The sequence below is a fragment of the Hyaena hyaena genome, unplaced genomic scaffold, assembly GCF_003009895.1.
Source record: "Hyaena hyaena isolate Hyena2069 unplaced genomic scaffold, ASM300989v1 scaffold_249, whole genome shotgun sequence".
In the NCBI taxonomy this organism is placed as follows: Eukaryota; Metazoa; Chordata; class Mammalia; order Carnivora; family Hyaenidae; genus Hyaena; species Hyaena hyaena.
Window position 1 is genome coordinate 906,312 of NW_024080880.1, and position 27,587 is coordinate 933,898.

The 27,587-nt window shown below is 32.2% G+C and overlaps 1 pseudogene; it reads left to right on the top strand.

Annotated features, from left to right (window-relative positions):
- The first annotated feature begins 6,236 nt into the window (after positions 1 to 6,236).
- Positions 6,237 to 27,587, top strand: part of LOC120240078 — a 96,287-nt pseudogene continuing 74,936 nt past the window's right edge.

Sequence of the window (27,587 nt, forward strand, 5' to 3'; positions counted from 1 at the left end):
GAGGGTAAATTGGTATAACTTCTATGGATGGCAACTTCACAATATTTTTTACAATGGAAATATGCCAGCGATTATATCTCAAGAAATTTATTTTACAAATTTGCTTGCAGATGTGAGAACTTTGTGTAAGAATGTTTATTGTAGCATCCTTTGCAACAGTAAAATTGCAAGCCATCTAAATGATTTTAACAACCCATTTAATCATTGTGGTACAGCTACAGGAGATAGTGGAATACTAGACAGCTTTCAAAGAATGAGGCAACTCTACATATCTTTGTTTGGAATAAACTTCTAGACTGTTAGTTGCAGAAAAAGAGAAAAATAGGTATAGAGTAAAAACACTGGGTTACATGTATACATGTGTTTGGGCCTGTGTTTATCGTTTTGTAACTTTTTGTACTTAGTACCATAAGTTGAGTTTTATATGTACAAGGTAACTTTGTATTGCTATAAAAAATACCATGTTTTAAAATATTATAAGGATGTGTAGGCATTGAACCTCCATTTATCCTTAAAATAGAACTTCTTTGTTTTATAACACTATTTTATAAATAACAAGTTGCTATAATCTCTTATTTAAGTTTTCTTAAGATATGTGAAAACTGTTGGAGATCTGACATTTATTTTATAGAATTAAGTCAACGACATACTTCAGATTAGAGTTCTTTTATATTAACTGCATCTGCTCTTAGGCAGCACGTGACTGTTTACAAAGCCCTTAAAAATATTAGTTTCTCATATACTATGACTGCTCAATGAATTTGTGTATCAGCTTTTCATGTAATAGCTTTATGCATATATATTTTTATATATTAAGGCATAAATGTGATGCTTAACTTTCTTAATACTAAATCATGACAATAATGAGTATTAGTTGATATTTTGTGATCTTCTATAATAAAATACAGCCTCTGCAAGTCATTAAAGCTATTTTTCAGTTAAAAAAATTAGAAATTATTGCTGTTTCTCAGACCAAAGAATTTCTTGGGTTCTGATGACTCTCTGCTGACCAACAGATGGATCAGTAAATAGCAGATGGTTTTATGAGCAGTTCTGTCATCTTAGCATCTAAAATGTTTTACATGCCAAAGCTGTAGAAGTTTGGATCGAAATATCTGCTGTTGTTCAGTAAGCCTGCTGTTAGCCTGATTCTCTGAGTAGGTTTCTCAGCCAATTGTGGCCCTCTGACAGAGCATTATGGCCATGCTTATACATATTCCTTCTATATGCACATAAATATGTGAACAATAGTGCTTTCTTGTTCAAAGAAAAGTCTTCAAGGGACTTTATCTTGGTCAATAATGCAAATTAAGTCTCTCTATGTTATTTTATAGTTACTTGCTTTTTTATCACTCTGGTCTTTATGATTGTGCCAGTTTTGAAACAGAATGTTAAAAAGTTTTTATTCTAAATTTAATAAACTAAATAGCTATCTTGTAATTTTAAGGACATCACATGCTAATTCTACACACACACACACACACACACACACACACACACACACACACACAGAGAAGGATTATACTGTACTGTGGATGTTAAGTGCAGTGATGTATGGATTTCTTTCACCAAATCTATTAAGTAGGTGCTATTATTGCTTCTTGATTTTGGTAAGGAAATTGAGTCTTAACTAAGGTAAAGGTTAATTCAGTAAAATGGGATAACCATTTTACAAGCGGGAAAACTTGATAGTTTCATTATTAGTAGTTCAAATTTACATCAACCTCAGGTGCTTGGCCAAGTTTAGTATGTTGATACATCTCCGAGTACTTTCTCCTCAAAGTTTTCTATTTATCAAATTAGTCTGCCACAAACAACTACTTCATTTGCCAGTATATTTTTTTGTTGTTGTTGTTTAAAATACCCTCTATTCCTGGTGGATATTGTGGTACTTTTTCACATCAATGTAGTTTTTACTCAGAGAGTTGTCTTAGTGACCTTAACCATTTGGCAGAGATGCTTTTCTGGTTCCAAACTGCAACATTGTTTAGGACAAACCAGCTGCACTGGAGAGCATTTGGGTTCAAGAAAAGTCCAATGGCATGAAGTTAGTTCCAAGTAAATGGGTCTCCTCTCTGTATCTCATACACATTTTGATCTGAGAAAACTTTTAACTATAAGACAAAAACTCATATTGTGACTATATTTTATTCTTTCTAGCTCTGTCCTATGCATTCATATGCTATTTTATTTTATTAAGTAACATACTAGCAGACTGATGACAAAAATCTCTTCTACTATCCCATCCTTCCAGCATATTTTGAAGAATGCTCTCCATCCGTTTCTCACAATGTTATAACCAGAAGAGGGATCATTTCTCCTCCATGTGGATGGGGAAATTTTTTGAATAAAAAACTAAAAATATTAAAAAAAAAAAACTGTTTCTGTACTAATGGCATGCTCCCAAATTTCATATATGATTGGCAATGTTCCTGGATTTTTGTCTTGGTAGAGCTTCTTTCTACCTTTGATTCTACCTGTTTTGTTTCTCAGTGAGAATTTCTATGCATTTTTTAATTAAATATTTCTTATGTCACTATCTTGCCAGTTTGACTTCTGGATGTCAACTCTCAACAGCATTAAATGCAATATCTTAGAACCTAAAGTCTGTGTCTAACTCAGGTTGATTTCAAGAGAAAAAAAGTAACAATATTACACTAATATCTCAAACCCCATGAAGTGCCTAAAGGAGCCTCGTGAATAGTGACCGTAAACATCTATAACAAAATTATGCCTGAAAAAAAGGAAATGAGTAAATCACATAGTTACTACAGTTACTCTGTTCTTTTAATCCTCAATGAAATCTACAAATGATACAAAATTGGAAGAATTTACTACCCACATTGTATCGGACTTCATAAATATGTTGTTACCTATAATTTAAGTTGGATCAGACTGAAATGAAACTTCAAAGTCTTACTGTGACTTCTTCTCTATAAAGTTTGTGGCAGGGACACCTGGGTGGCTCAGTCGGTTAAGCGTCTGACTTTGGCTCGGGTCATGATCTCATGGTTCATGGGGTCGAGGCCCACATGGGGCTCTGTGTTGACAGCTGGTTGAGAGTTTGGAGGCTGCTTCAGATTCTGTGTCTCCCTCTCTCTCTGAACCTCCCCTACACATACTGTCTCTCTCTCTCTCTCTCATAAATAAATAAAACATTTTTAAAAATTAAAAATAAATAAGTTTGTGGCATCAGCTAGTTATGTGATTTGTCCAGAATCACCATCTAGTAAGTGATTATTCCAGAAAAAGTTCCAAAAACCCAGAAAACTTATGAGACATCATGTAGCCCAATTACAGGGGTTTATTCATATTATGTTTATATGAATAGCGTTCCCTGGAGCAGCAATCAAGCAGGAAAAGTTAGTATACATGAAAAGAGAGTTAGAAGAGATGCCAACATAGTTGATTGGGAAGAAAAGATCTGATGCCAGAAAAAAATTAACGAGATTGACTTGAAAGTGAGATCAAACTGTCTCCACATAAAAAAGGAGATTTCATGAAATTATTGTCATCAAAAATTGCAATAATTTATAAAATTTATAGGAATTACCAGCAAAATTTCGTCATTACATGTATATGGTGAAATATGTTACTATTACTGCTTTTATATTTATATTAAATTTAAGTAGCATTAAAGAAGCATAAGGTGAATTAGAACCACAAATCATCAATTTCTACACATTGAAGTTGATCCAGGGGTTCTTAATATGATTAAGATATTTTTCCATTAGCTATTGTGAGAGATATATATGAACTTGGAACTTTAATTTGCAAAAGAACAAATTGCTTAGGAACGTCATTGATATCATGGAATATTAATAAACCATCACCCACCTTATGAGAGAGCAGAGGAATGATCTCTTGCTTTCGAGTTACTAAACATAAGTTTGCATCTCAACCAGCTGATTTCTACCAATTTGGAACAGTTATAATATTTAATTTTCTTCTACCTTTGTATCCTTTTAATATAAAATGGCAATCCCTTTGGACCTTCATTATAGAAATTAAAACTAGTATGCGTTGCAGTGCCTTGAGAATTATCATTTCTCAATAAACACTACAAACAAAACATGTCATCCATTAAAACTGTATAAGTTTTATATAAGTCTAACATGCCTCTAGGAGAATCAGCAATCACCACCACAATCACAGCCACCGCAACCACAATCAGTTCTACCAGAAAGGCTAGGCTATGATTCTAGAAGTAGCACAGTACAACTGGGAGAGTTTATGCCTATTCCTACTACTTTCATTTTTATCAAATAAAAGAGACATTTTGTACCATATCCATGTTGCCACATTGATTCTGGAGAAATTCAATTTTGATAAGTATCTTTTGATTTGCTTTGACTTTCTCAAGAACATGAACTACCTTAAACTGATAATTATAATAAACTATTTCCAATATGTAGAAACCCTCAATTATTTATAGATACATTTTATACGTGTTAAAGTTGGAATATTAAAAAAGAATATATTCATTGACTAGATTTTTAAAAGTTTTAACCAGAAACTCTAAGTATCACTAATGGTTGTGGTCACCATGAACTTAACAAGTTCTTTTAGATCTATGCTTATTTTCTAAAATGTATTTCAGCCTGGGGTCTCCAAAAGTTGATTCTAAGACATAGACTCAGATGGAAATAGTTTACTTGAAAAATCAGTCTAAGAAGCAGTAGAAAGTGACAGAGGAGGTAAAACAAGAAAAGATGGAGAACCAGTTCAACAGTACTTTATGACAATTGCCAACTGCTCTAGGACCAGTGTTCCCTTCCATGAAGCCTTCTGAGAAACCCAATAAGCATTTCAGAATGAGATACCAACTGGCCGCCATTCATCAATTGGTCAATAGGGCCTCAGAGGTGGCTTCCAACTCTGAGTTACCTCAGAGGTAAACTTCTAACTTGTTCATATTTTAGTCCTGAGTGGGTGATCCTAGGCATCCTACTTCTCTATTTCAAAGAAGCACAAGAGCAAGAAGTAGGAGTTACATGGCTCTGGTCCAAATGCAAAGAACAGTCGGGTTGTTCTGAAACTGGCTGAAGCTGCAGGAGTGGTTGGTGGGAATAGGAAGAGGGAATGAAAGGATTTGAAAGGGATTACAAGAGCTATCCACAATCAATTAGTTTCTCATGCTAATCAAGGATATTAGCCATAATATAGATTACATTATTTAAGCTAGTTAAGGAAAACTGTTTTAATATGAAGGTTAAAACTTCTCCTATAATTGGATTCGAATGGAAAATTATCAGCTAGATGCCTATTTATATTCTTCTTGAAGCATTATAATTCTTCATATTTTTCTGCCCATGGGGTAATTTCTAATGTCTCTTATCAGCCACTTTCTATCATTGCTTTCTAGTTGAAATTCCATGAATGTTCTATTTGGGGTGCAGTACATTCATTTTAATGCTTTTAACTATGAGACAGCTTCCTTTGTAACTCTGTCCTAGATTTGACTTACAATCTAATTCAATATTCTAATTAAAATTAAATGTTTCAGTTTTGCTTAATATACTACACAGGAGTTGCAAAGAAATGTCTACTCTTGTAGCCAATTTAAAGCTTACATCTGAGTATTTTTCAGTCTCACCAGCAGCGCAAGTTTATAGTGGGTGATCTTTCATCCTGAAAAATGAATCCAGCTGTGTTGCCGCTAAGAACTGGTGGTGTGCAGTCTGTTAAATAGCATGCAATTCAACTAAATCCTGATTACTATGTACAAATAATGAGATTACTATAACTATGTTAAGCACGGTAAATTTATGAGATACATTTATTAAAAACATATTTTGTGCATTTTTAAAACAAAGTTTTTCTCCATTATGAGATTGTTTGTCAAGATGGAAATTTGTTTGAAGAAAACCGTAACAGACCCTTGACTCTTTTAGGAGTGTTATAGCTCTCATTTTGAAAAAAAAATTCAGTGGGTTTTGGAGAAGCACAGTCTATGATATTGGGCTCATTTTAAAAATTAAGTGATAATATGAAAATAGATGTGTCACTTAGATTAAAAAATAGCAGGTATGTGATCTTAAATTTAGTTCAGATAAAATGCAAACAGAACTCTATATATCATAGAATTAATATTCTAAGTTTCTCACATCTTGCATAAATACCAAGGCACTGAGGCAGCCTCTGCCTTTAAACACAGCACTGTACAGGTCTATATAAGTTACAGTTAAAGTCCAATCCTGTCCACACTGTGAGTCTAATGTGATGCACTAATAAGCATGAAGAATAGCAACCAGCAGAAGAAGCTACACTCCTCATACTCTTTATGCCAGCTGCCTTACAACGTGTATAAATATTTCATGGAAGTGAGCGCCATCAACAAAACACCGGTAACAATATGGAAATAACTGGGCAACTTGACCATTTAACAATTTCTATCTTTAAATCATGATTATGGGAATAAAATCCATACATTCAATATGAGCTTAAAGAAATAAATGAACTTGGTTATATGACATTTGATTAATTGAATCTCCATGAACAAATTCTCCATGTCTCTAATTCAATTAGAATTATATTACCCTATATCCATAATGATAGCCCTAAAGTAATCTAAAATGTGAAGTCTGCTGGATTAAATCCCATAATACTTTATCATATCAACCTTGAGTCAGTTTTATTTATTCATTCACTCTTTATTCTAAACAATACTCAACAGAGCCACTATTATTTTCATTTTGTTAATGGGGGGGGTGGATATGAAGGTCACAAATAAAAAGTTGTCCAAATATACATAGTGTTGGAACAAGTTCTTGACATCAAATCCTCTTGTGTTCACACTCTGCCCTGTTGCCACAATATTGCAACCCATGGCAAATGATAAAAGTAGTGAACTGTTTGTTGGAAACTTTAGGATAAAATGAATTGAGGAATTGCTAAAGAGAACAAGAAAATTGAAGTATAATATAATAGGAATAGACATCTGGAAAAGATATAGAACATTGAGACAAAGCATTCAGTCAATAGCAACTAATATCTGAATGTATGGGAGCAAGCTGCTTAGGTATAGAGCCAAAACAAGTGGAGCAAAACCTAGTATGTTAAAAAAGAATACTGTAGGTTCCAGAATTCTGTCTCTTAATGGTCAAAATAAGACATTGGATGAAATTACCGTGTAATTTTATTTCATTGCATATTTTCATTTATTTTATTTCCTAGGAGTTTTACATAGAAATGGAGTTAATACTATATTATTATTATGTAACTCTACATTTTATAAGCTTTTGCTGAGGAATGAGTATAGCAAAGGGATATGGGATAAAATGCAAGATAGAATTAAGAATGCATATTTTAACTCTGTGGCATGGGGTTCCAAATGGAAACAGGTGTTTCCTAAAAATTAAAAATTAAAAACAAAGCACAAAGATATAACATTTAATTTGATTTCATGAAAAGGAACAGGAAGTGTAAGTGAAACTATAAGATGAACTTCTTACTGTACAGAATTGAAGAAATACTGCATTTAGTATATATCATGCAAAGATGAAGACTTTCTTCAGCCTTGAAAAAATGGTGACTTTTGATAGAAACTTTCTTGGATACTTTTAAAGAAACAGAATTTGTAATATTAGGCTAAAGAAATTGCAAAGGAAAGAATGATATATTAATTCTGTGCTTTAAAAAAGTAGCTTTCTCTTTGGGAGGGATGGTGATGGGAAATAACAAGCCCTTGAAAATCTAGAGAGATGGAAAAGGGTCCGAAGCCTGCTTTTCTCCTCTTTTTGTCAATATATAACCACTAATTAACTATTTTTATTTTCAGATGTGTAAAATAAAACTAAGAAATTCAAAACTAAGAAAATAAAAAGAACCTCAAACTATCCTTGAGGATCCCTTGAGCTTTCCCTCTGAACTGACAGGATTCTGTAAAATATCATTAGAAAATAAATAGCAATCTGGAACTAGCAGGAAAGCTTCTGATGCTCATGTAAAAATTATAAGATGATGCCTGTAATCATCCACTAAAATGATGCCACAGGGAAAGCTAAACAAAATAATATATTCAAAATTGTTTACTTATTATTTACCCAATGCCCATAGATGAGTGGATAAAGACAAGTTGGTGTACACACACACACACACACACACACACACACACACAATGGAATATTACTCTGCCATAAAAAATAATGGAATCTTGCCATTTGCAACAATATGGATGGAGTTAGAGAGAGGGTATAATGCTAAGTGAAATAGGTCAGAGAAAGACAAATACCATATGATTTCACTCATGTGGAATTTAAGAAACAAAACAAAGAAAAAGAGGTAAACAAAAATAGACTCTTAACTAAAGAGAACAAATTAGTTGTTGCCAAGAGGAGGTGGATAAGGAGGATAAATGAAATAGGTGAGGGGATTAAGAGTATGCTTATTGTGATGAACACTGAATAACGTATAGAATGATTGTATCATTATATTGTACACCTGAAACTAATTTAACACTGTATGTTTATTATACTTGGATTATACATAAATAAAATAAATAATAATAAAAAAAAGAATTTCACATTCTCTAAATTCATCTGCATATCCATTTTGTCTCTACTGTTCTCATTTTCCAATTTCATTCAGAGTTCTTTTCTATTAATGATTTTCATTTCCTACTACTATTAATCTCACCCTATGAACATGTTTATTATTCCTATGTGTATTTCAAAGGTCTAAAATAACCTGAAGAGACAGAAAAGCACTAATTACTCTTTACCATGTACCATCTTCTCATGTAAACCCCTCCTCTAGGGTTATCTTTCAATTTCACACCTCCAAAATGTGGAGGAATCCATATATAGGACCATATGAGGAATCTCCATAAGGTATTATAAAGGATTGGATTGTCAAAACTAATTTTAAAACTTCAAAGATATTCCTCAAATTTAAACTTCATAAATATTTCAAGGATACAAGGAATTACAAGACACAGACAGTTGAAAGATGTCATGACCAAAACCTGATTTTCCATTTTTTTTTTCCTTACAGCATCATGTTCTCTGGGACCAAAAGAGTATATGAAATCTCTGAGAATTACTTAATTAAGGGCCTTTCTGTTAGCAAATATCATTGTCTTATTTGTCAGGAGGTTTGGCATTATATGTTTATAAGGAAATTAGATAGATTCATCAGCAGTCTTCCTTAGTGCATCCTTCCCAAAGAAAAGTATGCTACTTCCAAAAGTAGTAGGTTAAGACATGCTACTTAACCTCTTCCTTCCCAGTACACCCTTTTTCCATTGTCAATATTGCCTTTCCATAAATTTCTTAGGTATCTTTATTATTTTTCTTAAAGTATTTTCTGCAAAATATTATACAAAAGAACAAACCTGTAAAGACTCCAACAATCATTAGGCATGAAGAATACAATGTGGATTAGGAATTCCCTCTGCAAAACACGCTAATCATGATTTTATCTCTTCACTTGTCTTTTGCTATTAATCTACTAGGCATTTACTCTCTTTTAAAATCATCAATAATTTGAATATTTTAATATATTCAGTACAAATGTTTATAGCAGCATTATAAACAGGAGCCAAATTATGGAAAGAGCCCAAATGTCCATCAACTGATGAATGGATAAAGATGTGAGATTTTATAAATATTACATATGTTTATATATAATGGAACATATATATTTAATATAATATTACTTAGCAATGAAAAAGAATATAATCTTGCTATTTGCAACGATATGGATAGATCTAGAGTATATTATGCTAAGCGAAATAAGTCAGTCAGAAAAGACAAATATTTGGGTGCGTGGGTGGCTCAGTCGGTTAAGCGTCTGACTTCAGCTCAGGTCATAATCTCATAGTTGAGTTTGAGTACCATGTCCGGCTCTGAACTGACAGCTCAGAGCTCAGAGCCTGGGGCCTACCTTGGATTATGTGTCTCCCTATCTTTCTGCCCCTCCCTCCGCTGCTCATGTTCTGTCTCTCTCAGTCTCTCAAAAATAAATAACATTTAAAAAATAAAAAGACAAATATCAAATAATTTCACTCATATGTGGAATTTAAGAAACAAAACAGATAAACATAAGGGAAGAAAAAAAAGGAGGCAAACCATAACAATTAACTATAGAGAAAAAACTAGGGGTTTCTGGAGGGGAGATGGGTGGGAGAGGGACTAAAAGGGTGATAGGTTTTAAGGTTGGTACTTGTGATGACCACTGGGTGTTATATGTAAGTCATGAATCACACTACATCTGAAACAAACATTACACTATATGTTAACTAAGTAAAATTTAAATAAAAACTTGAATATATATAAATATATATTTTATTTATATATAATTTATATAAATATTAATATATATTATTATTTTATTATTATATTTAATTATTTATTATTATATATTATATTATTATATTTAATTATTATATTATTAATATAATATATTAAATAAATATTTATATAAATATATATTTTATGTATATATATGTTATATATATATTTATGTATATATATGTTTCAAGTTTTTATTTATATATATACATATATATGTATATATATATACATGTGTGTGTGTATGTGTATTCAGTAAATGTCTCTTTTATAAACAATGGTTTTCCACAACTATTTCAAACATCATGAACTTCAAATAAATTTACTCACATATTTTTTTTTGAGATAATGTCTGCATGACTTTACTTTTCACTTATTTTTATCAGAGAACAGCATAAAATTTTATTTCAACAACACATATCTCTGGCAGAGAAGTAAAGTTTCACTTACCATATATCAGTTAAATTTATCAGACATTTCTGATAGTAGATTGTGCCTAGAGGTCAATGTTCAATAAAGTCTGGATTCTATTCGTTAGTGAGAGCAGTTATAGTTCAGATATCATGGCATAGGTTTTTAAAGATACTGGTTTCCAGCTGTCATTATATAGTTCCACTTATTTATTTCCCATAAGACAATATGTTTTTGATTTTTATCTGTCCAATATGAACTAATTGTAGCACAGAGAAGATAGACATTTTTACCAGGTATCTGGGCTGTTGTTGGAGAGCAACAATGAAAACCATAGTAACTGGTGATGACCTCCTAAATCTTAGCCTTACCATAGTGTATTATCACAAATTCACTTTTTAGGTTACCTCTCAAATATTCATAACCACTGATCTTCAAGGACATGATATTCATGATTAGAATATCTAATAGTCCTTCCTTTGTGAGTCTATAAATCTTCCCCATCACTGTTGATGGGCATAGTTACCCATTAGGGCAGAAGTTCTCAGTCATGGGCAATTTTGTCCTCTAGGAGACATTTGGAATTTGGAGACATTTTTTGTAGTTACAACTGGGGTCTTGCTATTGGCACCTAGTGAGTTGAAGCTAGGAATATTACTAAAAATCTTAAAATGGATAAGAAAGTCAGTCACAACAAATAATTATTTAATTCTAAATGAAAGGTTATAAATCCCACATTAGATTCATTATTCAGTCATTATTAATCCTTTCACCTAAGGCCTCATTATCTATCCAGAGTGATTTTCAGCTATAACCCATCTTCCTTGTCTTCTAGAATACAGATCCCTCTGATATTCTGAAGAATGGTAGTTTCCTTAACATGGTTTCCTGCCTCTGGGAACATTTTTACAGCCTCACCTAATACCCCATGAGCAATTCTTAAAGTCCCCCCAAAGTATTTGCAACTATTGATCAAGCCTCTACATATACTGTTGCCTTTGAACATTAATGAGAGTCATGAAGATTGAGACTATAATTTGGGTTCCAAAATGTTGTGTGCTCACTGAGACGGTTGTGTGCACCATAATTTAAAAAATATCTTTTGCATACCTCGGAATGGTTGTTGTAGATAATATTAAGACACAGTTCACATCCACATACACAATTTAAAGGCTGCTCAAGTTCCACTTCTACTTCCTTAAGTAAATTTCACCCAAATTCACAACTGATGTATTTAAATGAGCATACTAAATTCTGAAATATAAGGACAACAGCTGCAGTCTGCTTCTTACCATACTCAGGCAGCTGTCTTAAAAATATATAATTTTGATCTATGGTTTTATATAATGCATAAACTTTGTTTTTCATTATTGTCTATCCTGTAAGATTCATTGGTAGTACTTCACAGGATATCTGATAAATTGTCAGAATAGTAAATATAGGACATTAACAGTGAACTAAGCAGTAGCTGAGGCCCATAAGTCAAGTCATCAAGATATATTTTGTCTCTTCTGTACTTCAAATTATATAAGTGGAATACTTAGCTAAAGTTTATAAATCAATAGTTTAATTTCCCTTCTCTATAGGAACCAGGTCTAAAAGCTTCTCATTGCCACCACATTGGTAGGCGAGAGCTATGGGTGTTATTCTCAGGCTCTGAGGGTCTCTCCTGGAAGTAGCATGATTGCATCCTTAACTGGAACTGTGATCCACTTTTAAACATTGTTCTTATTTGTTACAATATCTTATTATTTCTAATTATTACCTGTTTTGAGCATTTTTTGATTCCCACACCATTTATCCTCATGATCTAGGTTTCTAGCACAGAGGAATAGTTTACTGACACAGCCATACAAGACCCTTACTAATGTTTCTCCTAAACTCCACATGCCTGGAAGACACAGTAGGATTTTACAGATTAAAAAAATCAAATGACTACCCCTGCCTCTTGGTAATAGTACTAAATTTACATTTGATCCTCTCTATATGGATGAAATTATGACCACCACAAGATACTTTTAGAAAAAAAACACCATTACTTTTTATGATATTGACAGTGCATCTGGGTATATATAACTTTATATATACTGGGTATATATAAATTTAATCTCAGATCAGGCACTGCCAGATAACACAAAAAGAGAAGATTATTTTTTGTTAGATGGAAAATACACATAGATGTATAAACTGCATCTACCTTTACTCTCACATTCTAACCTCTCACACTCAGAAATCTTTCCAGTTGATTTTTGGCCTTACTTCCTTTCATATGCATTTCAATAAATTGAAATGGAATGCTAATTCTTAAAAGTTATCTATCTCATTAATTGGCCAATATTTTAATTAAATTGTAGTATTTCAAATAATATGAAATTACCATAGATTATTGTTTCCTTGTCCATTCCCTCACCTGAATTATAGATAATTCACCATTCTAAACATTTAATTTTGTTTTTCAAGGTTGCTTCTGTTATGGGATAAATAAAGCCTAGGGTAGAATAAATCCATTCCACCAGAACATTAGTTAATAACCCACTGGGTTTACCAAGAGAAGTCCAGTGTAATCCACTTGCCTGATGTGTACTGACCTTTTCTTTGAGAAGTTATTCCTAATCCAGCTTCAAACAATTTACTTCCCTTTGATATGAGTGTAGTCCCTTTCACTCACCTATTCATGAATTGTCTGTGTCTCCCTCTGCCTTCTCATGTCCTGAATAACTAACTCAGGAATGAGAAAACAGCATCTTAACCTCCATTCTAGTTTCCTAGGAGCCAGTACATCTTGTTTATTTATTTTTTGCTTTGTTTGGGTGATTATCTACATAACTTATGCCAATACTTCCTCTAAATTTACATAGAGATTTTTGCAGCTGGCTTCTGTAACTTAGTAATATGTATTCAAGATGATTCTAAGTGTGACTTGATTGTTCATTTCTTTTTATTTATATCTGGTTTTGGTATTAGGACAATGTTGGCTTTATAAAGTGCATTAAGTTGATTTATTTGATTTGAGAGAGAGAGGGAGAGAGAGCTCACAAGCAATCAGGGGAGAGGGAAGAGAGAGAGGGAGAATGAAATTCCAAGCAGGCTTTGAGCTGTCAGTGAAAAGCCTGATGCAGAGCTTGATCTCACAAACTGTGAGGCCATGACCTGAAATGAAATCAAGAGTTGGGTGCTTAAAGTGACTGGACCACACAGGCATTCTTCACCTCACTCTCCTTGCTTTCATGGTTTCTGAGCTGTCTTCTGCATGTTTTATTTCTATTCTTCTATGGGTAAGATGTCCCCTCCCTCCAGTTTCTTTCAAGATTTTATTTCTGTCTTTAGTTTTCTGCAATTTGAATATGATATACTTGAGTCTAGAATTTTTGGTATTATCTTTCTTGGTGTTCTCTAGATTCCTGGATTTTTTTCTTTGTGTATGTAATTAATTTTGAAAGAGTTTCAGCCACTATTACTTAAAATATATCTTCTGCCCAGTTTCCTCTTTTCTCCTGCTGGTATTCCAAATATGTGTATACTATGTGTATACTATACCTTTTGAAATTTCCCCACAGTTCTTAAGTATTATGTTCTAGTTGTTGATGTTATCATCATCATCATCATCATTATTATTATTGTTTCTTTTCAGTTTGGAAAATTGCTTTTGACCTATATTCAAACTCAGTGTTTCTTTCCTTAGCAATGTCCAGTGTTCACTGATGGTCCTATCAAACATTTCCACCACTCTTGATACAATAGTCCATAATAGCATTCATCAGATGTTATAGTATATTTTTTTGTTTTGTTTTTTGGTGTTTTTTTTGGCCTAAAACACCTTTAAAATTTTTTAATTAATTTTTTTTAAAGTCACATCCAAGTTAGTCAGCATATAGTGCAACGATGATTTCAGGAGTAGATTCCTTAATGGCCCTAACCCATTTAGCCCATCCTCTCTCCTACAACCCCTCCAACAACCCTCTGTTTGTTCTCTATATTTAAGAGTCTCTTATGTTTTGTCACCCTCCCTGTTTTTACATTATTTTTGCTTCCCTTCCCTTATGTTTATCTGTTTTGTATCTTAAATTCCTCATATAAGTGAAGTCATGTGATACATGTCTTTCTCTGACTGACTAAATTCGCTTAGCATAATACCCTCTAGTTCCATCCACAATCTTGTAAATGGCAAGATTTCATTCTTTTTGACTGTTGAGTAACACTCCATTGTGTGTGTGTATCACATCTTTTTCCATTGATCCGTTCATGGATATTTGGGCTCTTCCCATACTTTGGCTATTGTTACAGTGTCTTTTTTTTAATTTCTAACATTTCTTATTAATCGGTTTTTTTTTGAGTTTTATTCTGTTTTGAATAATACACACTTCCATTACAAACCTGAACATGTTAATCATGACTGTTTTAAATCTCTTATTAGATAATCCAAAAAATCTGTGTTATATCTGCCTCCTTAAGATGATTACTTTATGCTTCAGGCTGCTTTATTTTTTGGTTTTTAACTTTCAGCAAAACTTGTAAATTTTTTTGCTGAAAGTCACATATGATATTCTGGTTCTAGTAATTGTGAGAAATAGTCTTTTAATGTGAGTTTATATTAATCTGGCTGTGATTTGTTAAATGTGCTCTAGTAGTATATGCCAGGTGCTTTAAATCTATATCTGTACAGTGCCAATATTTTTATTCTTCCTTAGAATTTCCTTCTCTTAGCTTTCATTACTCATTTATTCTCACTATCTTTGAGTTTCCTTAGGAACACCTCCTCAGATACAGTGTAGCTTGCATACCTCTCAGCTACCATCCACACTTATTACACTGGACCCTTGTTGGTATGGTAGTAACATAGGAGAAAGGAAATGTTCTACGTCATCATAAATTCTCAATCCTTTAGTGGACCTGTGTCCCTAAGCTGTGAACTGCACATGTATTTCATAGCTTCCTTTTTCTCCTCAAATGTAATAGGAAATCTAGTGTGGGCTGGATTTGGAGAAATGTTTTTTTGGACACTGTTTATTCTTCCCTTCTCTTTTCTAGAGACATGAGAGGATCTCTCCTTGCCCATCATCATAGAGAATCTGGTGGGATTCCTGGAGGTAAAATCTATAAAAGTGTGGGACTTTCCTAACATTCTGGCCCCAAGGAGGTCCCTAATCTTAATGTAGTCCACTTAGACTCAATCTAGAACTTCATCAATATTAGCATTTAAGTATTACAACAAGTTTATGGCTCTAGCTGATCTCTATTATGGCTGATTTGACAATATCTCTAGGTTTATGGGTGGTAGTTTGCCATGTCACTCAGGTCTCTAATGGGTCCAAGAAAAGACATTGATTTTTAATTTCTTCAGCTTTTTCTTGTTGTTAAGGCAGGAAAGATAACTTCCAAGCTCTTTACATGTCAGAGCTGAAATCAAAAGTAGTTTTCAAGCATTTTTCACCATAAGTCATGATCCTTATAATTTCATTTGAAAATCTCCAAACTGGGATTGATAGAACAAATTTTCTATGGCACTTTAATAGATCACTGATGGAACACCTCCATTTCCCTCATATTTTTTCATGTACTATCAACTTCATAATAAGAATCCTATGCACATCCATCTTTTTTATCTCATTCTTCAAAAGCCATCTGAAAATTCTACATAATAGCACTAGTTATTATTACTTTTCCTGTCTTCTAATTTCTCCCATTTGTCCCCTTTTCATTTTGGTAATATGCATCTTTATTTCTCATCCATGCAGTCCCTTAATGCTGCAAGCTGAGATATCCTCAGTATTCTCTTGACTTCCTAAGAGCAAGTTTACATAAAAAGCACATGATTAGAGAGTCTTTCTGATCAAAACATCCATTATCATCTGCACAGATAGCATTAAATTGTTTCTCCCTGGTTATTAAAAATCCAGTTTAAATTCACTTGGTATTCATAACGTTCCTACCAGGCAGAGAGAAATAGTTAATTTATACTTTGGGGAATTATTCCTCCCAGACAATTGTTTTAAACCACAGCAATAGGTTAATTTTCTTACCATTAGAAATATGACCAATTAAAAAAATATCCTTCAGAATTAATCATTTAAATCAAAACAATAGTTTTGGAAATATAAATAGCTTTGAATTTAATAACTACTCAGCCTTGATATTTTACAAAGCTAAACATGATTTAGGAAGGAAAATAAGAGTTGTAGTATGATATCCCCAGAACAAAGTGTTTTCACTTTAAGTATATCAAATGGTGTTGAATTTCCAGATGCATGTCAACGTTGACATAAAATCCACAAGATCCCAATTACCGTTAGTCTTACTTCTTTTCACCTCTGGCAATGGGAAGTCCTGGGTCTTCATGAGCAAAGCTGTCCACTAATCAGCCAAAAATACTGCAGTGAAGAAAAACAGTGACATGATTTTTAGCAGAATAGAAAAGATTGTAATGGAAATAATTTAAAAAGTAACTTCATGCTTGAATTGTGCATTGATTGCTTTTGTTTTATTAATGCCATTATTTTATGAATCTTGTAATGTTTTCAGTATAATAGAAAATGACATGAGAATTTTGAATAATAAAAAGCATATTACAAAAAAATGGGAAAACTTTCTAAAAATAACTTGAATAGAAACAATATAATGTTTCAAATGTGTATGTATGTATTTATTTAAATTTTGCAATGGTTAATATATTCCATGGCTTGCAATTTATATGTAATACATGCTTATAATTTTACTCTGCTTTATTTCTCATTATTCAGTATTAATCATGAAACATTATTTCTGTGTTGGTATACGGGTTTGTAATGTGTGTGTTTATATATGTGTGATTATGTGTATATAGTCAGTTGTTTCAGATCATATTGAGATCAAGTGGTTGATAAAGTAAACATTTTATTTGAATGAATTTACATTCACAGTATGGCTTCTGATTATAGCTTTTTATTTATAACATAGAATTTTCATTTTATGTAAACAATATGAAAATATCATTTTGAATGAGCTGATTATTTCCTCAACCAAAGCTAGAAGTATCAGATAATAGGTAGCATCTGTACCAGCAATGTTGAATCTTTCAAAATCACCTTTACTTATTTGACTGTAATATTTTCTGAATGATTCAATACATTTTATTATTTCCCATGTCATCTGCGCTTGGTTATGTCCAGTTCCAGGAAAAAGCAATATGTATTTGAGAAATGGTAAATGCTAGGAAAATTTAAAAAATGGTAAGAAGTTGTCTAAGTTTTTATTAAAACATTTTCTCATAGATTTTCACCAACGTTGATTTAAAGCATGAATCTTGAGAAAAGAATAGTTTTCTAAAGTACAGCCTCCATAAACATGATGTTGTTGAGACATTGTATAAGTAATGGTAACTACATGCTTTTTATTGTATTTGTAGATGATGATACCACATTAAAGGCTTCCTGTGTGCATGCATATAAATTAATTAGAAGTGATATTGAATATAGGATATTTTATGTGAAAAGTGAAATATTAATGAACTCCATATCATATGTATGTTTATTTTGCTGCAGTTTTGGTTGTTTATATGTGAGACTTATTTTTTTCCACTAAGCTCCATTTCTAAGAACATACGAAAATGTTAATATCATATGCAATTTAATGTAATATTAAATTTTAAAAATTATACTAATGATTTTATGTGAATACAAATATTTTAGCAGTATGTATTATGAGATTAAGCACTTAAAATTAGCTCTATAGTGTAAGAAACAGTTCAGAATGAAACTGGATACAGAAAACTTTTTTCCTTCAGCTCTGCTTTCCTTTTATTCCTCTTGCTTCTTTCCAACCACACTCCTATATAAAAGTTGATATAAGACTAATCATTTATCTGTGCATAAATTTGCTTATATTTTGACTAGAAATCAATTAAAAGCATATCTGCTTCAGATTAAATATATCAAATTATTTAACATCACAAATAATTTAGGTAGAACATCAAATTGCTAATTTTTTCAGTAAGATGAAATCTGTTCATTAAATACTAAATTATCTACAAAGTTTACACTGCTATTGGGCAAGTTATTTTTTATTACCCAAGGTCATTTACATAATAACTTCTCTCACAGTAGGCACTTAATAGATATTTATTTTATTTAGAAATAAGTGTGAGCTACTTCAGAATTAAGCTGATATAATATATTTATGAATAAATCTTAATTTTTGTGAAGTTTCTCTCAGTGTTCTAGAGCGAAACTGAATATTGGACATAATCATCCCCTCAAAAATGTGCGAATAAATGCACTAAAGGCAATACAAGACATAAGGCAAAGAACTAATACCATTATTTGAAGAAAAAAAATAACATGAATACTTAACTTAGGAAATTGATATCTACATAAATAGCTTAAGGTTAAGCTGTTTTGTCAGAACTGACTCAAAGTAAATGGAAGAAGAGACTGACGCCTTATCTGATTTAGTCCAAACAAGGCCATTTTCTATATCAAGCAGTTCCCATTTTACATGGTCAGTTAGAAGCTCTCCTTTAACCATAAATACATTGAGGGTTGTGAAAGTTAGATACTTCTGTCAGAATCCTTTTCTTTTCTTTTCTTTTTTTTTTTTTTAAATATTTTTATTTATTTCTAGGAGAGAGAGAAAGAGACAGTGTGAGCAGGGCAGGGTCAGAGAGAGAGGGAGATACAGACTCTGAAACAGGCTCCAGGCTCTGAGCTGGCAGTCAGCACAGAGCCCGACGCGGGGCTCGAACCCACGAACCGCGANCCCTTCTCTGCTCTGAAACAAGTCTGAGTGTCCCCCCGCCCGCTTTGACCTGCCTATTTTATGGCAGAAACTCCAAACCCGTCTTGCCTTGAGGGTCTTCCTTTTGATTCTCGAAAAGTCTCAACAATGACTATTCCAGTCTGTCTGTCCTCTGGTCATAATTTTTTTTTATTTTTTTTTAAATGTTTTTATTTATTTCTAGGAGAGATAGAGAGAGACAGCGTGAGCAGCGGAGGGTCAGAGAGAGAGGGAGTCACAGACTGAAACAGGCTCCAGGCTCTGAGCTGGCAGTCAGCACAGAGCCCGACGCGGGGCTCGAACCCACGAACCGCGAGATCATGACGTAAGTGAAAGTCGGACGCTTAATCAACTAAGCCACTCAGGCGCCCCTGTCAGAATCCTTTTCAACAAGATATAACTGTACCTGACATGAGTCCATTTCTGTGCAGATTTTTCCAGAGAAAATGTGTTTAATATTTAGCAGTGTGTGACATCACTGGTTTGTCTCTCTGCTTTAGTTTTGGGTCTTCTACACGATCATATAAACTGAGTTATACAGTATGCAGCACTATTAGCCTCGCTCCTTTCACTTATAACGCTGTTGTTGTTTAAATTGTTTTGTTTCACTTATTTGCTTGCTATTTTTCCGTTTTGTTTTCTTTTGGTTTCATGGATGCTTGAATTTGTGGTTTGATGTCTCATCTTATTTTTGAAAAAATTATATGCTTATTAATTTAGGCATTTCTTTTGAACCTTTATCTTCCTCTTTACATTCTGGAAAGACAATTCCATATAGATGGTTAGTTTGATATTATAGTACAGTTCTTGGAAACTGTTAGTGTTTTGTTTTATTTTGTTTTTTTCTTCCTCATTTCTTTGTGTTTCAGTTGGGGTAATTACCATTAGTCTATCTTTAAGTTCACTGATTCTTTCTTAAGCTACGTTTAGTTCACTGATGAACACACTAAAGGTATACTCAATCTGTTTTACCATACTTTAAATTTCTTACTTCTATTAGACTCATTCTTATAATTTTTATGTCTCTATTGAATCCTCCTTCTGTCCACGAATATTGTTTATCTTTTCAATATAATTTCTTACATATAACTTACAGTTATTTAATTTCTCTCTCTGATAGTTCCAACATCTGTGTCTCATCTAAATAGTGTTCTATTAAATGATTTTTCTCTTGACATTATTTTTGTCTTGCATTTTCCTATGTCTCCTTATTTTGGATTAAAGTCAACATTGTGTATAAGATAACAGAGACTGAGGTACATGATATTCAATGCCTCACTTGTTGGGCCTCAGGTAGTAAATACCTATCTCTTTCATATTCCCCCATATTTCAGCTTATTTCATTGTCTTGCACCTTCGGCTCTCTGTTTGGTTCACAAATATGATTGTTTTTACATTACCTAGGTTTTCTCATTGCTACTATAGAAATATGTACATTTATATCATATATTTTTAGCTCTATCATTTATATATTTATCTATTCATGTTGATGTTTACTTATCTCTTTTTTATTTAACTGAATGTATTACTAATCTGTTTTTCTATATAACTTTTGTCAGAACATATCAATGCTGAATGTGTCACTCTATATCAGAGAACCTTATATAACTTAATTGTCATTTTTAGAGAAAAATATTTTTATCAATGTGTATAATACTTTATCATTTATTATGCTTTCACAGACATTTCAGCTTTTTCTATTCTAACAATTTTACTGGAATAAAATAGAAAAAGAGCAGAACTCAATACAATGGAGTATCAAAAAGACAATAACCAAGGCCTGTTTACACTAAAATTTTGTAAGAATTATAAATTGGCTTTTTAAAATATTTACTAAGCAGACTGCTGAATGCTGGAAATTTAAATGATACAAGGGCACCTGTGTGGCTCAGTTTGTTGAACAGCCGGTTTGGCTCAGGTCATGATCTCACAGTTCATGTGTTCGAGACCTGCATGGGGCTCTGTGCTGACAGCTCAAAGCCTGAAGCGTGTTTAAGATTCTGTGACTCCTTCTGTCTCTGCCTCTCCCTTGCTCATGCTGTGTCTCTCTCTTTCTCAAAAACTAAATAATCCTTAAATGATTACAGAGAATGAAAACTTTTTAAACCTACTAAATATTTACTCTTATTGTTCTTCGTTTGTATTTTTATATAAAAATGAAAAAACGGAAATTCATGTCAATTTTATCATGTAGATGACATTCTTTGTCTATTTAGTACTTGTTATAGTTCTTATTAACTGCATATTTTAAACTGTGGTAATACTAAATTAATCCATCAATTCAGTCACTACTAAGAAATAGATTCATCTATTTGGTTTAAAAGACTAATAAGTATAAAAAGCTTCAGAGCAAAAACTTTTTAGTGTAAAAAAACTATTTATATTACAAAACTTTCAAAGTGGTTATTTGATTAAATTATGTTTGATCATAAACTTGTCTACATTTCTTATTTACTTAATAAATTTTAGTGATGCAACAAAACAATATAAACAGCTAATATTCACAGAGTGATAAAGATGAACAATCCATTCAATACATAATCATTGACTATGTATTACTCTGCAAATCCCAAATCTTCTAAAGGTCTGAGCCATTTTTTTCCTTATAAAATAAGAAAATGTGCTGTTAATATAAATGAATGCTGAATTTTATAAATGCCGATTAGAAGATTTCCTTGAAGAGTTTGGAAGGTATTTGCTAAAAATGTAATAAACATTATGAGTTCACATTTATATAATATTGTTAAATTTATGAAAAAATATTAATCACTGGAAGTTAGCAAAACCTTTTCAGTCTCATTAAAGACATTTGTTTGCATATGCTTTTTCTTTGTATTCTTCAGGTAAGATCTGTGACTTCTAGAGAAAATGACAATTAGTTCTCCATAAATTTGTGGCAATGATTTAAGTTAATTACAATTAAAATATTTCAGTAATATTTTCAGATTTAATTAGAAAATGATACCCACTCAACACAAGCAGTTATTCCCAACTAGAATAATTTTTGATAATATTAAGTCATCTCTATATTTAATTCAGATAAATATTTATTGCATGTGAGATAATAAGTGAAAGCAAGAGTACAATATGTTGTAAAAGTTTAACTATTTGAGAAAATGTTGACATATTCCCAAATGCTGTGCCATTATAAATCATTGTGCTTTTAATTGCTAACATCTTTAATTGAAAGATATTTCATTAACCCTCTTGAATTATCAAATAAACTCTTGCTACATCCTTAAGTACCTAAGAATTAGGCAGGAAAAATCTCACTTTTTAAATAGATTAGGGTTTTTATTTTTTAAATCTCTGAAAAAATTCCCACAGTCATGTGCATCATTAAGTAACATGCAAAGTTGGAGTAACCCGTTAGCCTAAACCCTAAGTAATGGCTAAAACAGAAAACAAACAAACAAAACAACAACAACAACAAAAAAAAACAAACACAAAGACATACAAAATTGTGACCAAGTTCCCAAATATGAATCAATAGACCAATATTTTGTCTCACAATTTAGAAATCTTGCATCAAAATCCTACAGGACTGAAAATATGAACTAAGAGAATGTCAAAGTAAAGCAAGAATTAGATCATGTATACTTAGATAAGATATTTAGGTTTTCTTTTAGGTATAACCTACATCCTCTGAAAATTTTTTTTAAAAATTAGTTTATTATTTTTTGAGAGAGAGAAAGTGAGAAAGAGAGGGAGAAGAATCTCAAGCAAGCTCTGCACTGTCTGCATAGAGCCCCAATGGGGCTCAAACTCAAGAACCATGAGATCATGATCTGAGCTGAAAATCAAGAGTTGGATGCTTAACCAAATGAGCCATTCAGGTGCCCGAATAAAGAAATATTTTTTTAATTTCATTCATGAAGCTGAGAAATATCACTGTGACTACTGTCTAGATCATGGAATATGGGATTGAAGATACTAATAGAGAAAGGAGAAATATTAGGAAGAGTTTGACATAGTGTAGTGAACAACAATGGTATATAGATTCAAGCTCTACCAATGAAAATAAGTATGCGGTCAGATTTGGATACACTTTAGAATTATAGCCAACAAGACCAAAAATATGTACTCCTGTGTTTGCTGGGAAACAACGTTTTCACCAATTATTGGAAATGATCCCTGTGGTTGATAAAGGAAATATAAAGTCTGGTGCTTTATTAAATTACTAACTCTTAAATTGGTGGAGAAACTGATGAGGTGAGAAGCTGAGATGAATTTAGATGACTAGAATACTGCAGAATGAGACACCTCAAATTATATATATATATATATAATATATAAATATATATATATTTAAATATATGCATATCTATAAAGATAAAAAAATATCTTATTTATCTTATATCTACATATCAAGATGATTTCAAAGGAAAGTTTCTCATAGGGAAACTCTTAAGAAGACAATATACTGTCCAAAGACAAAGTCAACTTTAAAATCTTTATTATGATTGAAGATGATCAATATCACTATAAGTAGTAATTTTCCTGTCACTAACATTCATTACTCTCCCTGCTCAGATTTGGCTCCTCTTCCTCTATAGGTTTTTAACTTGCAAGGAGGCCCAATACTATGGCAGAGAAAGGTTTCAACCAAAATTAAATCTTATATTAACAAAACTTTGTAGCTTAAAATTACCATAAAAGATTCTATTTCCCAAATAAGCAGAGAAATTGTGAAGTATTTCATAGTCTTTATATAAAAACAGATGAAGATTATTTCATATCCTTGAATAAATGTTAAAGAAATGGAAGAAGATCAAAAATGGATGAATTATGGCATAAACCATGTTTATTTATCCTACCAATCATACCTGAAACCAAAGTGAGCCAACAAATCATTGAAAGCTAACATTCACCAAAATGTTCTATAAAATGTTAAAAAGATAGCTACTTTTAAGTGTTAAGATAGCTACTTTTAAAAGTGTTAAAATAGTATAATCTCAATATAAAAAAGAACATAGAGGATATTACATGTACAATGATAAAAGTTAAAAGAACTTTATTATTTAATAATGGCAAAATTACTAGTGATTTTTACTTTTTTATTTCTGTGTGAAGGTTTTCTAAATAAGTTCATAAAAGATTTAAGAGAAAAAACACTTAAAATACCGAATACAAAAATAAAACTTTTTAAAAGTAAACAAACTGGTAAGGGCAATTTAAAAAATATAACCTAAAATTCTTATTTAAGGTATTAAATGAAATAGCTCAGGCTATTTCAGTAGGTTTTGTTTCATGAAGGTCTGAATAGGACCAGTCTGTCTCTCAAACAAAAATAAACGAACAAAAAAGTAAATCACTTTATTTTTTATTAAAACTTTTTAATGTTTATTTATTATTTTTTGAAAGAAAGAGGTAGAGAGCAAGCAGAAGAGGAGCCAACAGAGAGAGAGAGAGACAGAATCCCAAGCAGGTTCCACCATTGGCACAGAGTGATGCAAGGCCTGAACTCACAAAAGATGAGATCATGACTTGAGCGGAAGGCAAGAGTTAGATGCTTACATGACTGAACCCCTCAGGTGCCCTAGAATATACCACTTTAGAAAATAGTCAAATCACAAAGGAAGACAGTGAGAGGTGAAGAAAACAAAGGAACTATATGGGCATAAAAAAAATTAACAGGATGACATAAGGAGTTCTTACCTTCAATAATTACTTTTATTCTAAATGGATTAAATTATGCAATCAAAAAAAGAAGATAGAGAAAAAAGTGACTGAAAGAACAAGAATGAATAAAGAATAAATAACTGATAAAAATAGAAAAATAAAATAATGGATTTAAAAAAAAAAACACCCAATTATATTCTGCCTACAAGAGATGCAATTCAGCTTTAAATACATACATAGTCTGAAAGTAAAGAGATGGAAAAAAAATATTCCAGGTAAATTGAAGCCAAAAGTGACCATGGCTAGCTATATTCATATCAAATCAAATAGGCTTTAAAAAACTGTAATGAGAGACATAGAAGGTTATTATTTAGTGTTAAAGGAGTCAGTTCATCAAAAGGATATAACAATTGTAAATGTGTACATACCCTTCATAGAACACCCAAATATATTAAGCAAATATCAACAAATTCAGGGGTCCATGAGTGGCTCAGTCAGTTAAGTGTTCAACTCTTGATTTCAGCTCAGGTTATGATCTCACAGTTTCATGAGTTTGAGCCTTGCCTGAGCTCTGTGCAGTCAGCTTCAGAGTCTCTTTCTTTCTCTGCCCATCCCCAACTCACAGTCTTTCTGTCTCTCTCAAAATAAATAATCTTTTAAAAGCTTAAAGTAAAATATTAACAGATTCAAAAGGAGAAAAAGACAACAATACAATAATAGCCACTCTTACACTAAGGTCCACAGTTTTCAACAATGAATAGATCACCCAGGAAGATAAGTAAGGAAATGTTGGAATTAAACTATACTTTAGAATAAATGGACTTCACAGACATATGCAGAACAGTTCATACTACATTAACAGCATACACATTCTTAAGTACATATGGAATATCATCCAGGACAGATTATATTTTAGGCTACAGAACAAATCTTAACAAATTTAAGGTAAATGAAATCATATCATTTTTTTCCAACTGCAGTAGCATGATACTAGAAGTTGATTAAGAAAGGAAAACTGAAAAATTCACAAATATGTGCATTAGACAACATGACCCTGAACAACCAATAGGTCAAAGAGGAAATCAAAAAATAAATTAAAATATACCTTGAAAATATAAAAATGGAAACACAGTGCACCAAAACTTATGAGATGCAGGAAAAACATTTTTTTAAGGGGGAAATGTAAGGCAATAAAATACCTACATTAAAGAAGAGGAAAGATCTCCAAAAAAAAACCCAAAAACAAAAATTAGAACTAGAAAGAAAACTAAGCTCAAAGTTGTTAGAAAGAAACAACAAACACCAGAGCAGAAATACATGAAATATAGACCAGAAAAAAACAGTAGAAAAGATCAGAGAATTTAAGAGCTGTTTTTTAAAGTTGAGCTGTTTTTTAAAGTTTATCTGTTTAAACTGGGGCAGAGACAGAGAGGGAGAGAGAGAGAATATGAAGCAGGCTCTGCACTGTCAGCACAGAGTGCAATGTGGGACTTGATCCCATGCACTGTAAAATCATGACCTGAGTAGAAACCAAGAGTTAGATACTTAACCTATTGAGCCACCCAGGTGCCCTAAGAACCTGTTTTTAAAAAAATAAACAAAATCTGGGCTCTTGGGTGGCTCAGTCGGTTAAGCATCCGACTTCGGCTCAGGTAATGATCTCACGGTTCGTGGGTTCAAGCCCCATGTTGGGCTCTGTGCTGACTGCCAGATCAGAGCCTGGAGCCTGTTTCAGATTCTGTATCTCCCTCACTCTCTGACCCTCCCCTGGTCATGCTGTCTTTCTCTCTCAGAAATAAATAAACATTTAAAAAATTTTTAAAAAAGATAAACAAAATTGACAAACTTTAGCCAGATTCACTAAGAAAAGAGATGGGGCTCAAATAAATAAAGTCAGAAGTGAAAGGGGAGACATTACAAATGATGACATAGAAACACAAAGAATCATAAAATGCTATTATGAACTATTAGAACCAACAATTGGATGATCTAGAAAAAAAACAAATGCATTCCTAGAAGCTAACAACCTGTCAAGACTGAATATGAAGAAATAGAAAATCGGAATAGATCTATTAAGGAACTGAATCATTAATCAACCCCCACCTCCAACAACAACAACAACAAAAGTCTAAAAAACTGACCTCACTGGTGAATGTTATCATACATATAAAGAAGAGTTAACACCAATTTTTCTCAAACTACTCCAAAAAATTGAAAATAAAGGAACTCCTTTAACTCATCTTATAAGCCAGTATTATGTTCATACCTAAACCAAATAGAACCATTACAAGAAAAAAAATCTATAAACTAATATCTGTGATTAACAGGCAGGCAAAAATCTCAACAAAATACTTGGAAACAAATTCAACAGTATATTTTAAAAAATCAAACATTGGGATCAAGTGGGATTTATTCCAGGGATGCAAGGATAGTTCAACATACACAAATCAATAAACATGATTGGCCACATTAATAGAATGAAAGATAAAAATCATATGATCTTCTTAATAGAGG